The 14,847-nt window shown below is 34.7% G+C and overlaps 1 protein-coding gene and 1 long non-coding RNA gene across 8 annotated transcripts in view; one reads left to right on the top strand and one right to left on the bottom strand.

The window, feature by feature from the left end:
* Positions 1-14,847, top strand: part of btbd11a (BTB (POZ) domain containing 11a) — a 209,764-nt gene that overhangs the window by 62,161 nt on the left and 132,756 nt on the right. The gene's annotated exons all lie outside the window — the stretch shown is intronic.
* On the bottom strand, positions 8,216-11,901 carry LOC108183384 (uncharacterized). 2 transcript variants are annotated; one of them, XR_001798227.4, is made up of 6 exons: positions 11,843-11,901; positions 11,654-11,715; positions 11,123-11,189; positions 10,272-10,324; positions 10,046-10,161; positions 8,216-9,455 (listed from the first exon to the last, which is right to left on the bottom strand). It is a non-coding gene; the product is annotated as an uncharacterized lncRNA (long non-coding RNA). The 2 variants fall into 2 exon arrangements; XR_012401963.1 differs by lacking the exon at positions 11,654-11,715.

Here is a 14,847-nt window from a genome sequence, read left to right as displayed (position 1 = left end):
TCCCATGTTTCCTCAGGGAAGCCAGCCTGAATGGCACGTGCCACTAGTATTAGGGATTACCTAATGTTGTCATGTGCTTACTAGATAAGCAGGGTCTGGCCCACTGTCATATTTACTGCAGGCAATCTGGTTTCAGGTCAGGGATCAATGGTGTATTCACTTACGCAACACTAGGGTTGTTTTGGCCAATCGCTCAGCTGAGAGACATTTACAGATTACTTATTTAATTAGAGATTGTAATCAATAGACAAGAAGAAGGATCATTGATTTTTTTATTTTATTTATTTATTTTTTTGCTGCAACAAAAAGTGTGTGTGGAAGTGTCCGACCAAATGTTCTTTATAAAGGTTATTCATATTATTAAAATGTTATTTTTTAATATGAAGAATTGTTCATTTTACAATTCTATTTTGGCTTATTTCATCGTGAAAACTTTATTGCAGTTTTAATCGCAAAACAATTTGAGTCGAAGATGAGATATTAGATTTTTGTCTGCATCAAGTTACATTCATTACATTAGAAGTAATAATTAAATATAAGTAAAGTGTCTTCCTCATTGTTTTCAATTACTTAATTTAAATTAAATATCATGTCAGCATTTAACAACAAAATGTAGAATTTTTAAATCTAATATTTGAATTTTTTATATTAAATAAAGTAATAATTCAGGCCATATTTTAATAAATCTAACTTTATAGGATATCTGTGCTAATGTGAAACACTTCTTTTAAAATTGCGAAATATCTTTGATTTCTGGAGCTATGAACTTAGTCCATGATGGAGAAACTTTGAGGCCATTTAAGTTCATTTTTTCAAGTCATTTTCAATCTCTGTTAAATCTCAGATATTGGTGGGTGTAATGCACTTATGTTCTTTCTGCGGTTGAACATGCGTTAGGTTCTATCTGTGCTTTGATTTAAAATGTGGTGGTGTTGTTGTACCACTGATCCTCCTTTGGGATTAGAGGAAGAGGATTTGAACTTTAAAAACTCTCATCTTTGGAAAATTTCTGAGGCAGACAGACAAGCTTTTTTGCCTAAGACTCAAGCTGCAGTGATGGAGTGTAATTATAGTGTTTATGTCTTACTTACAAACTGAAACTCTAATCTAATTTAGCATTTAAACGTATGATTGTATGTTTTTCTGGCTATTGCAAATTTAAGCTAAGTTTTGCTTTTGTTCTGTATTAAATAGGCATCCATTTTCAATAAATATTAATAAGTTAATTTAAGTAATAAAATACTTTCACAGCATCTATTAAACAAAAAGCATCCAAAATCAAACAAAAAGTGCTCAGGGATAGCTTAATTAATGTATCACTGCTCTTTGGGTAAGGGATTTATCTAAATAAATGGCAAAATAAAGACCAAGGCACTTAAAAAATGTAAATAAAAAAATAGTAAAGAAAAGAGCTTTCATATTTAATTTAATTTAATTTAATTTAATTTAATTTAATTTAATTTAATTTAATTTAATTTAATTTAATTTAATTTAATTTAATTTAATATTAACTTTTCTTTTGTTTAAAAGCAATGTCAGTTTCATCATTACAATTTCATTTTAGTCCTCTGAACACGTCAAATTCTTGCTGTATGAACCTATAAAACCTTTACTATTCAAAAAGTGGTAGAATTATGACACACAGCTATAGAATAACTCAAATTTTGTAGCATTTTATTTCTTGCTGTCCTTCCCTTGTGAATAGTCTTGAGGACATCTTGCTGAGCAATATTTCCCGGTATTCACATCACATCTCACAGCACGTTCCTTGCCAAGGTCATAACATCCTTTATGAGCTTTGTTAACCACCATCTTGTGACAGTAAATTGCACAGTTACAGGAAATCCAAACAATGTTTTTTTTTAAATGCATATATTCAAATGACATGCACAGCTCTACATTTCACCTTACAAGGTTTTAGTCATGCTTGTCAAGCAGTCTTTGAGGCCTTGTTAATGCTGTTGCGTAAGTTTGACCCTCCACCCAAGCATGTTTTTCCTTTTTTTTCAGTTTTCAGATGATATAAGTGATAGACCAGTAGTCAGAAGTGATTGGATTCTGCTTCTTTTCTCAAGTTTTTTTTTTTTTTAATGTTCTCAAAGCTGACATCTTTCAATCGATGTCTCCTTAACAGCTCAATATGTTTTTGATTCTCAAGGTCGTCAGTCTGTGGCTCAGGGGACAAGACATTTTTTCCTTTGACAGCAACTGTCACCTTTAGTCAGATGCTATAGAGAGCTGGGTGTTACATAATGCACTATATGTCATCCAGACCACAACCAACCGCTCAGAAATATGGCATTTCAACTTGATGAGAACATGAGAAATAAAAGAAGTGAGCAACCTTTCATATATAGATGCAATAACAATGCATTCAGAAATTAAGATGCTGAATTTGCATTATTATTAAAAAAAGACTTAAGAAGCTATTGTAACAATTGCCAGTGATCAAGATTGCTGGAGAAGTACAAATCTGCCATCAAAAGAACTATATATCCTGTCATGCACCACACGCTCACACCCGTTCCGATTCTTCTTTGATCACACACACTGCTGGGAGCTGCTCAAGACCAATTATTTCCACACACACACTTTGCTGAGTCTTGTTATACTGTTAGTGAACATTACAATGTGTTTCCTTTGTCTAGCCTAGCCATGTTTGATCATTTGTCTTGTTTTACTGTTTCCATTATTTTCGCCGCCTGTCCTGACCATTCGCCTGTTTACTGACCATATTTTTGGATGCTGTGTATGCATTTGTTTGCTCCTGTGATCGACCTTTGCCTACTTGACTAATCTTGTTGATAAATACTGCACATGGATTCTCTACTACATTTTCTAGCATCCCTTACATCACAGCTATAGTGTTAGAACATTTTCTGATATGCTTCTTAAGAAAACACTGCTTTCTTTCTAAGAAGCCATTAAACCAAAAATGAAATCTGTTGCAATTCATAATTGCATTTTTTCCGCCAGTGCTTGGGCAGTCTTAGAAAATTATTTATTTTTTCTTAAAGCTAATTGCTGAGATTGAAGAAGCGCAGCTTGGAAATTACAGGGTTGACTGTTAAACCAGATGTATTGCAAAGATAATGGTTTATAAGAGACACCACAAAGCTGTTAGAAGGAAAAAAGACTTGAATAAAAATTATTTTATGTACAGTACACTGAAGACTTTTTATTGAAAATGTCTAAAAAAGTCTACTTTAATGTTGACTTTTGCAAAAATAAAATGTCAAAATGTGGGTGAAATAACATTTCCTTGTCATTCAGCAGTACATTTATTCTGAAAGTGTTGATTTATGCATTACAATACTTATTGAATATAGAAAAATAAGTAATCAAATAAAATATATGTTTAAATTGTTAAGACTTCTCACAGACAAGTGTGTAGAACCTATAATAGTGGCAGTTTATGAAATATCAGAAATAAACTATAACAAAAAAATCTGTATATAAGTTGAAATATTAGTATAAAGATTAAAAATAACTAGTCTTTGAATGTAAAAGAATATTAATAAAATCATTTATGTGTTGTTTTTACTTTTATTTATTTTTTATTATGACATTTTAGTGAATGTGTGCGCGAATGATTACATTTCATTGTCTGAACGCTTCTAAAGTTTGAGTTCCTTTCATTCGAATCAATTTGAATAAATAATGCCATTAATTGCTGCAAAAACATGTGCAATGATTAAATATTCTAATCGATTCCTTTCTTTCTTTTGCATGTTTCATGATGTCGCTGCTGATGTCGTTGTGTTGACAGGTAAGATTAGCATACTCTTCCTTTCCACTCTCTAATCACACAATGATAAAAGGCCGTCAGGCATCTAACTCCATTAAACATCAAACAGTATCAGTTATTAGCAAATGGAAATAAATGAGTGCCATTAAGCAATTTCAGCCGACATCCCTCACAGCACCTTCTAATCAGTTCCATTGAAAAATCTTTTGAAATGTTGACATATTCAATGAAATGTCCAATATTCACACAATATGTCTTATGGCAACACTTTCAGTCGTGTGTTTAGTCTGACCTCTAGACTGTAAAGCTTGGTGAATGTGATTGTCACAATAAGTTCAATTGGTTTCTTTCTGAGTAACCTTCACCATCTGCTTTATATTCCACCATTGGAGCTGCAAAACATGATTGTGATGCATGGAGCTTATATGAATAACGTTAAGAGCATACTATTGATACAACCATTATTAATGAAGTTAAAAAGAGTCTCTTTTGGACTGACTGTACAGTAGTGTTTGTTTCAGATGGAAGTGTAATTGTAAAAGAGAGGTCACGGCTGACCTGAGACCTGCATCTTGATGAATGGCTTTTGGACTGAAACACGCAGCTGTTCGTTTTGGTCTGTTAAGTTCTGTCCCGCTTTCTTCTGGTCATTTAGATCAAGCAATCATCTGGTTGGGAAAGTGTTTGCAGCGAAAAGCCCTGTTGGGAAAAAGGGTCTCATCTGTTCTCGACTGTTTGGGCCGCTCTATCATTTTAATCAAGGCTACATTCCAGTCTTTGCCCTTCAAAATTTTAAATAAGCGCCGAGAAGCCTGTATTAGGCAGGACTTAGTTATTAGGCTCATTTTTCTTTCCATAAACTTTGCTGTCAACAGCCTCTTATTAGCTTTCAAACAAAAATGCACGGGGAAATCCCTTAAGGGATCCCTAACTTCTCTAAACACATTTTGCTCCGATTGTTATTACAGAGTTGCACTTTTAAATTAACATTATTATTTAATTCCCGGGACAATTCTTCATTTTAAACAATCAAACTTTATCTATGCTCCCTCTGCTACCAAATAAAACCTTGACTTCTGCCATTACCAAGCAGCATGTACATTCTTTTTCACTGGTATTAGGGCGTATGTTCGATTGTTGCAATGTGGTTTCTAGACTTGTTTTTAGCATTTTAATATGCAGTTGCTAGTATATTATGCCCTTTATTGCAATAACTTGGGTATTTGGTTGCTGTGGAGTTGCTAGGGTATGTGCTTTGAGAATACTGGGATGTTTGTGTCATACACTTTTTGGTGCGTATGATATATTATTCCAGAAATAATTGCAATGAATACCATCATTTTCATTTTAAGACCATTTTATGCCAGTGCAGTATGCAGTACACCTTAAAGGTATGTAACTGTGAAGTTTTAACTATGATCTCATTATAGTGTATATAATTTTGACAGTTTTTTCTTCGGCTGATGAATGGTTAAAATATTGATAGCCAATCAGAATTTGTATAGCTTGAGCATTTAAAGTGGAGGGCAAAATACTGCGCCATATGCTTATAATAAACTGAGCATAGTCATGCATTGGTGTGGTTGATAATAGTGTAACCCGCTGGTCCTACTGCACCCAACCCGAGCTGGGATCAAACCGGCGATTCTTTGTAGGGAAGTCGGTTGCTCTAACAAGGAGGCTAAAGAACATGGCCTCTAGTATCTGTAGCTAGAGAATCTTTAGAGGTCAGAGAAGTGAGGTTTACTTCAATACCACTTCGCTAGCTGGTCTTCGTTACATTCACCCTCCGAAGCCTCACTCAAATCCCGGACAAGCCCCCTTGTGTAACCCACTGGTTTTGCTGCACCCAACCCTGAGCTGTGATTGAACCAGCAATTAAGAAGTCAGTTGCTCTAACAAGGAGACTATCAGCACTGTTAGTTTTCAAAATGTAACATTCAAAGTGATTTATGTACCAAATATTAAGAGCATTTAAAAAAAATATATATACTGTCCAAAAAAAACATATAATTTGCCCAACATGTGACAGCAGCAATTAAAAGAAAACCACGATACAGACAAATTATATGAGCTGAATATCCTTGCAAACCAAACCAAGAAGGAATTGCAGCATTTTTACAAGTTTGGAACAAAGCAAACAATCTACAGGTGTGAAAATAAAACCCTGTTCATGTATACAATATGATGTTTGTCTTTCTGCAAATAAAGACATGAGCTAAAATTAGCATTCAGATGAATACAGTGGATTACTTTTATACTGCTGCTATGAAAAAGCAAACAAAATAAAACTCAGAGGAGCTGTTACTGTGAAAGTGTGTGAGTCTCAGAGAAGGTGGGTTGTGGATTGCAGGGCTGAGAGGACTGTAACCACGCTTTCAGTAGGTGAGCTGTAATTGTTTTAGGTCATTAATCCTCTGGCACCTGCTTCTGAGAATGATTTTGCTAACTTTAGTACAGTGATTACTGATACCCGGAGATCTGTAAAACTGAGAGCTGAGTAATTGAACTGTGTATTGGATGCCTGCAAACCAGCCCTCGAGAATGAAAATATGTAGGCTCGTATTAAATCCAGTGAAAAGGGGAAAGACGTTATATTGTTTTTTTTAATTGCCATGAGACCTTTTGTTTAAAAAAAAAAAAAAGCTTATTAAATGATAATAGTGTTTAATTAGTTTATGAAGAGAGTGAGATTTAAGTCAGTTAAAATATGGTTTTATATTCCATATATTTAACGTATTTTTTGCAATTGAATGTATTTCATGTCATTCTTACATGTTATTTTATATCTAAAGTTGTTTTATTTAATATATAATACACACAGACACTTTTGATGTAACTATATTCGTTTTACATATTGAATATTTAATGTTTGTTAAATTTTTGTTTCAATTGCTAACTAGCGTCTGTCCAACCAGTTGTCACATTTTCAAAACTCTTAACACAGTAAGCACAGCATTAGCCTTTTGTGGCCATACCATTCACACATTTCACGTCGTTTTTACCCAGTAGAACACATTTCCACAATGCTTACATTTTACTAACAGACAAGCTATACCTCCCAACAAAATTGTGGATTGTTTTTGTAGTATTTCATGTTAACACACAACATCCCACAATAGCAAAAACAATATTCCAAATCTTAGATACAGTATACAAAACCTCTGCTTCTGTAATGATATCAGTTCAAAGACAATATCAACATCAAAAATATATCTCAGCTATTAATAAAAAAAGAATTGCATAATTGACACAGCTGATTCCAGTCTGGCTTAGATTCAGTGGCAGGGATTACTTTTTTCTATTACATTTATGCTTATAGGAGACTTTGAGGAGCGATGTTGATAAAAACATGTGGCCGACATTGTAAAAAATAAAAAATTTGCAGTAGTAAGGTGAAAATGTTTTACTTTTACTTTACAATTACTTTATAAAAAATACTTTATAAGAAAATTACTTTGTTCTTTGTAATAACTTGTAAAAAAAAAACTATTATTTTGTAAGTACATTGTGTGTAATTGCTGAATTGGAAGTAAAAACCTTAAAGAAAATTTGTAATGCATTTTTCTGTCCTGAGAAAATCTGCTCGATTAAGTTCAGTGAACCTAAAAATGTACACTCTAAAAACTGCTGGGTTGAAAACAACCCAATTTGGGTTGTTTTGGTAACCCAGCGCTGGGTAAAAAAGGGACAAACCCAACGCTGGGTTACTTTAACCCAGCAAGTTGGGTTACAAGTTTAACCCAGCATGCTGGGTTGTGATTTTAACCCAACTATTAGTTAAAAATTACTACACTGCTGGGTTGAATGTAACCCAAAATGGGTCAGAAATTTAATCTAGAAACTGATTATTAAAATCACTAAAATAAAAACAATTCTACAGCAATACATAGTTGTTCAGTAATGGAATTTTATTTATGACAAAAGATAAAATGTGTCCAAATGAATTTGAGATTTTTCCCATCTGCACCTCAGCATTAACCCTTTGACTGCATGCTCTACCAAATGGTTGACCTCGTTTTTACTGTTTTAAATAATGACTGTTAAAGTCATAAGAAAAAAGATGATTTAGTGTTCAAAATATTTCTTTTAAATATATATATATATATATATATATATATATATATATATATATATATATATATATATATATATATATTTTTTTTTTTTTTTTTTTTTTTTTTTTTTAATTGGTCTTACACATAATTTTTCAGATTTTTCATAAGTCTGGTACTTTTACCATAAACATACATATCAATCATTTGGTAGAGGTTGATATTTTAGAAATTATAACATGTGTTAAAATGTACTGATTGTGTTCAATAGCGACATTAGCAGTTGAGAAATGCAATCCAATTTTTTTTCTTGAAAGGGTTGTTAAAGGGTTAAGACGATTTCTGTGAAAATTTATCAAACTGTATCACAGAAACACTGACTAAAGTTCAGTAACAATGCATCAGACTGAAATCAGACAAATTACTTTAAGAAAATGCATATTTGAAATACATTCAAAAACATTTGCATCATTTATAAATCAGGAATCATCAGTAAGGCAATTGCAATGTTATTGCAGAGTAGAGAAAAACAATAGTATAAGGAAGTAATAATGAAAATGCATCTAAATGACTGAAGTCAGAAAGTAATTTGAGCACAAACATCAACATATTCTCATATAAATCATCAACTGCAATGCAGAAAAAATATGTGAAAGTAATAATGAAAAGGCATCAAACAGCTTGAAAAAACAAAACAAACAATAAAAACTAAGAAAATACAAATTTTATATTAAGAAAAAATAAGAAAACATTTTATAACTTTCCCTTTAACAATTATGTGCAAACATCAATATATGAGCTATAAAGCAATCATCAGTAAGGATGATCAAGTTCAATGTAAATGCAGTTTTGAAGAAAAAACAGATATAAAAGTTAAAATGAAACCTGAGGATGGAAGCATTTTAAAACAAATTTGAAATAGGAAAACTTTTTTTAACTTTTACTCGAACAATCATGTGCAAACTTCAATCCTGAGATATAAAAGAGTCTGTAAGAAACATCAGTTGCAATGTAACTGCAGTGTAGAGTGTCTTAAAAAAATATCTAGTCCATTATTATGTGCCGTCATCATAGCAAAGAGAAAAGAAATCAGTTATTAGAAATGAGTTATTAAAACTATTCTTTAGAAATGGGTGTCATGGTGGCACAGTGGGTAGTACGATTGCCTCACAGCAACAAGGTCGGTGGTTTAAGCCTCAGCTGGGTCAGTTGGTGTTTCTGTGTGGAGTTTGCATGTTTTCCCCGTGTTCGTGTGGGTTTTCTCTGGGTGCTCCTTTTCCCCCACAATCCAAAGCACAAGTTAAAGAACACAGAATCCAAGGAAGCAGTGAGGTCACAGTATTAATGATTACTGTTTGTCAGCAAAAATTAATGCTAGCAGAACCCTTACTGCTAGTGTCTCCTCCCCAGGATGTCCATAAACCACAGTCTGCCACACCAGGGAACACTGCTTGGGGTAGTTCACACCAAAGATGTAGAATGCTTTATAGCAAACGTCCACTTTGGCAAGTAATGTACTTTGCAATAATAAATAGCACAGCACGTGAGCAAAGGCTTGAAAGAAGTGGTGGTCTCCAAGGATGAGAACATGAGGAAACTCAATAGATTCTTGAATTCAATGGATGAAGATACTCAGCAATATTGGTCCCAATCTGAAAAAATAAATAGAAGTAAGATTTATTAAAAACTCAAAAGTGTAAAAGTTAAATATCTTTAGAGTTAACTTTAGAACACCTAAAATACCTTTAGAAGCAATTAAGGCCATAACACACCAAGCTATCAGCCAGTGTTGGCATTAGTTAACCACTGACCATGGCACCATGCTGCAATTTTTTGGCCCGAGTGAAGATGACAATGCAACAACAGGTTTGCCTAAGGAACTTTTTTTAATAAGTAATAGTAAGGCAAGATGAGCATTTGAAATTATTAAGTATTTAATTGTGTTTTCTTAATGAGAATAGATAAGACCCTTCTTCCTGAGCTGGGACTGTTTGCAACCGGATTTGTATAATTTGAAGCCGCATTTAAATTTTCTTTAAAAACTTCAAAAATGAGGCTCAATCTCAGTTCAAGATGGATAAAATTGCTGAAATATTTTCCTAAAAAAAAATCTTTCTGACTGAAGAAAGAATGACATGAACATCTTGGGTGACATCTTTTTATGTTTTACGCAGCAGATGCCCTTTCAACTGCAACCCATCACACTCTCATTTAGACACACACTATGGACAATTCAGCTTACCCAATTCAGCTACACCGCATGTCATTGGACTGTGGAGGGGAAACCCATCCAAGGCTCAAACCAGCGACCATCTTGCTGTGAGGCGACAGCACTACCCACTGCGCCCCCATGCCACCCTAATAACAAACATAAAAATAACATTTTCATTGTTAATAAAATAACTAAGACAATCATTATGCATTAAATGCATCATTATGCATCGAGAAACCTTTAATTGAATCCTTACCCTCTGAATTGTATTCAAATTGACCTAAAAACGAGGAAAAGTTCGCTCCTGTGCTAAAAATAAAACAAGAGAATGTCACTGGTTGCATGAACAGCAGATTTTAAAAAATAACCAGACAAAAACAAATTGGCATTAGAGTTCAATCTCTCAGTTTAAAGTGTTGAAGTGGCTAATGATTACTAGGGCTGCCCCCTAATAATTGAATAACCATTAGTCAACTAAAAATTTATTATTCATTCATTCATTTTCTTTTTAGCTTTGTCGCTTTATTAATCTGGGGTAACCACAATGGAATGAACCACCAACATATCCAGCATAAGTTTTATGCAGCGAATGCCCTTTCAGCTGCAACCCATCACTGGGAAACGAATACTCATTCACACACATACATCATTGACAATTTAGTCTACTTAATTCACCTTTACCACGTCTTTGGAAACCGGGGCACCTGGAGGAAACCCACGCGAACACGGGGAGAACATGCAAACTCCACACAGAAAGGCCTATTGACCCAGCCAAGGATCGATCAAGTGACCTTGTTGCTATGAGGCGAATGTGCTACCCACTAGTTGCAGAAAAAAAGTCCACACTGGCAAAGTCAATGTATGCTGCATGAATCCGCTGTGTAAAAAATATGCTGGATAAGTTGGCGGTTCATTCCGCTGTGGCGACCCCAGATTAATAAAGGGACTGAGTCAAAAAGAAAATGAATTAATGAATAAATGGTTTATTAATAAATCTGTAATTATTCAACTAATGCTTCAAATGAACATCACAAGTCAACCAGACAAATGTTTAGACAAGGGCAGCCCTAATGATTACAATGAACCAAGTAAAATATTATTACATACCTTCAAATGTGGGGATTAACTCCTCAAGATTGCATTCTTTTAGTTTGATTTTCACGCAATTATCCATCTGAAAAAGAATAACAGATAAAAGCGTTTAAGCAAAATTAAGTAAAAAAAGATCATGTTAGCCAAAAGTCACTATATCACAAAAATACTCCTAAATGATAATAATTATCCAGGGTGTCACATAAAACGGTGGTCAAACTTTTTCTTTTTGCAGTCGAAGATGATTAGGTTGGAATTAGCCTTAGCTCAGACATTTCCGTTAGCATGAAACGACCCTTACATACAGGATTAATTAAAGATAGCTCAAATCACGTCTAGAATGTAAAATGCTCATAGTAAATTAATAACATTTGCTATTCAATGTACAGCTAAACAAAATGTACATGCAGAGCAGGACAATTATTGTATATATTTTGATAAAAAAAAACATTGTTAGAAGCTGAATTCAACACTTATGCATCAAAGTATTGTCACAAAAATCCATGAACAAACTTAAAAAAATACAAGAGTAAAAATACTACTTACTGCTTTACAGTTAACACCCCAGAAAGATCACAAATCACAGTAACGTTACTTACTGTCATCACCTAGCCAACATAAAAATCTGTGTCATTCAAAAGGCATTTTATTACAATAAAAAGCTCCTAAATTATCCTAGGTGTTGTGTTTATAAAGTGGTCATCAAACATGCTTCACGTTAGTTTCATTAGTTACCTTATACTTTTCGAGCTCCTTCCGATGCCATGCGCGCTTACCCGTCCACCGATCAACAGGCTGGGCGTGAGGCGAGCACAGGTCAGGTGTTAGGCGGAGCAACAGCTCGGGCGTTAGGCGGAGAAACAGGTCCGGAGAAACAGGTCGCCGTTAGGCGGAGAAACAGGTCCGGAGAAACAGGTCCGGAGAAACAGGTCGCCGTTAGGCGGAGAAACAGATCCGGAGAAACAGGTGGCTCGTCAGGCGGACTCGGAGCAACAGTTCAGCCATAAGGCGAGCACAGGTCAGCGTGAGGCGGAGCAACAAGTCGGCCATCAGGCGGAGAAACAGAAAAAAAAGCGCGTGTATATTATACTAAGTAAACTAAGTGTGTTATTTCTTATGAAAATTGTTAAATACACACTAAATAACTTACGTCTCACACAGAATTTCACTCGCTTCCCCTCAAAGACAGCGCAAAGAAAATGGCGGTTTCTCACGTTGATGTCCCTGCATGTTGACGTGACGTGCGTGCTCTCTTTCACGTCCGCGTTCCCAACCCAGCACTGCTGGGTTATAGATAAAGATCGATTTTCAACCCAAATTGGGTTGAATCAACCCAATTTTGTTACCCAGCAGTCTCAACCCAGCATTTGGGTTAAAAAACCAACCCAGCGTTTTTTAGAGTGTAAGTTAATGTATTTAAACTAGGCAAGTTCTGCTAACTTGATCATGTATGTTGACATATACAACTAAACTTTGCAAGTCCTGTTAACTTAAAATAAGTAGTTGGGTCAATTATTTAACTCTGTCAACTTAACATTTTAAGAAGAGCAAACTTGGAGAATTAAGTCAGTACAGCTTAACTGATTCAATGCAACAAGATGGCTTAACTAAGTTATGTTGAGTGAACAAATCATTTTTTACAACGTACCCTGAAGATTGCACTGATTAGAAACAGTAATCTTGTCCTTTTTTAGATCCCCTCTTTTTAGCTTGGCTTTTTGCTGTTGTTCTTTGTTTAGAATGCTCTTGTGTGTTTCATGGATATTTTGTTCACTGTTAACAATACTGTAAACTTTTTCTGTTCTATCATACCTTGTTTCTGTACCTCCTGTAGAAAACACTAAAGGAAAAAAACACTTATTTGCTTTTTCCTGTAATGCTTTTGAGTGTGAACATTTCTGTACATGGGGAAATACAGTTCCCAACCAAGAAATTTAGTGTCAAAATGGTGGATTGCATGTTTTGCATGCAAATACCTGTAAAACTGAAGCATAAAAGTCTCTGCAGTTTTTGTACCGTCAACAAGAGCCAGTATTTTAAAAGCCGGTGTACTTTGATTGACTGCATGTACCTTGTGAAGTGAAACACACACACATATATTTTATATTATTATTTTTAAAACTTTACTGCAATACTAAAGTACACAGTGTCTCAAAAAAACATAAAAAAACAAGCAATAATATATCAAACAAAATAAGAGTGCTTATTATAGTACAGGAATAAGATTGACTAAATCTTGTATTATAATAACAGCACAATCTGTGCAGTAGAATAATCCTTTTATTTTCTTTATTGGTGATGATGTAATGATGACGTATATATTTTTAGCTGCGTAAGGCATAAAAGTAGTGTTTTCGAATGAAGATAAGAGTTCGATCAAAGGTTTACGAGAACTGAAAGGCTACAGTGCTTCAAGTTTTCTTTGTGAATTTCCGACTAAAAACTGGACAAAAGGTGGTTAGGATTACTTGTTGATGAAAATTGATTGCACTAGATCAGTATGTCATGTGGCAGGAAATGGTCGTCCTCGCTCTGCCCGTACTGTTGAAAATATCACCACTGTCAAAGGCATACGGAGCCAAGAAGAGTCTGGCACTTAATGACTCCGATATGTAAACGTTGCTTTATTTCTGTGCGTGCTAATTTAGATTGCGAGTTAATAAAATTGAAGCGTTCTGTCAAAATTTGGGTTATCATTGTTTAACTAGGTAATGCGGCGATATAAATCCGGTGAGGTGGAAAACGTAAACATATCAAATAATTTCATCTCTTTGCCATCTAATTACAGAATATAATTAAGCTATATAATTTAATATAATAGAATGCAATGCAATGCCTGTGCGTTCACTATATGTTGCATTGTTTGATTTTACAGCTGGAAAAACTGCTTCAGTCTGGCACTATAACATGAATGTCAGGTCTGGTCACTCTGTAGTCCAATATAACACAGACTAGATGGGCAGTCAAGAGCTACACTGATGAAGCCCCCTTTAATTTACCCTCCTTTTGGGTCAATAATTGAGACAACCTCCAGCAGCAGCTGTGAAGTCAATACTGGTTAGGTATAAGCCAAAGAGTGTTGAAACAGTGCATAATTGGTGATAATTAGCATAGTTAGGAACAAGAAGTGCCCTATTGAAACAAAGGCCAGACCTCATATGCACTTTCCAACAATTATTGTCAGACTGGATGACAGGAGTGAAAAAAATCTCAATAAAGACATCACTTTAGACAGCAGTGCTTAACAAAGCTAGCACGCAGACAGAAGTTGTTCCTCTGGCATTTATTGTCAGTGTTTTTGTGAGAACGTCTACATGCATTAATTCAGCTTTTCTCCAAGGGTCACACATTATGTGCATAAATTACCTAGCAGATTTGTCTTTTAATGGCCCAGAGATTGCTTGGCCTTGAAACGATCTCTCCTGATGGAGGAAAACGCTCACATCATGTAAATTGTAAAAAAACAAACAAAAAACAAAACTTCATAATCTAACGCTAATGTTTTATTCATATGCGGGAGACCTTTTCTTAACAGGCTGATGACATGATACTAGTGTTTAATTAGTTAATGGAGGGAGTGAGATTCAGGTCAGGTTGGAGATTTAATTAAACCCTTGTTTATGCCGGGGCCTTCAGTTTCGTACGCCGTTCATTAGAGAAAAAAGCACTGAGTCAACTTTGGTGAAATGGACAAATTGAAGTGTGATGTCCGGTGAATGAATCGCTGGTATGCTTCTGAT

Source organism: Danio rerio, chromosome 4 (assembly GCF_049306965.1).
Source record: "Danio rerio strain Tuebingen ecotype United States chromosome 4, GRCz12tu, whole genome shotgun sequence".
In the NCBI taxonomy this organism is placed as follows: Eukaryota; Metazoa; Chordata; class Actinopteri; order Cypriniformes; family Danionidae; genus Danio; species Danio rerio.
This window is presented reverse-complemented; position numbering and strand designations above follow the sequence as displayed.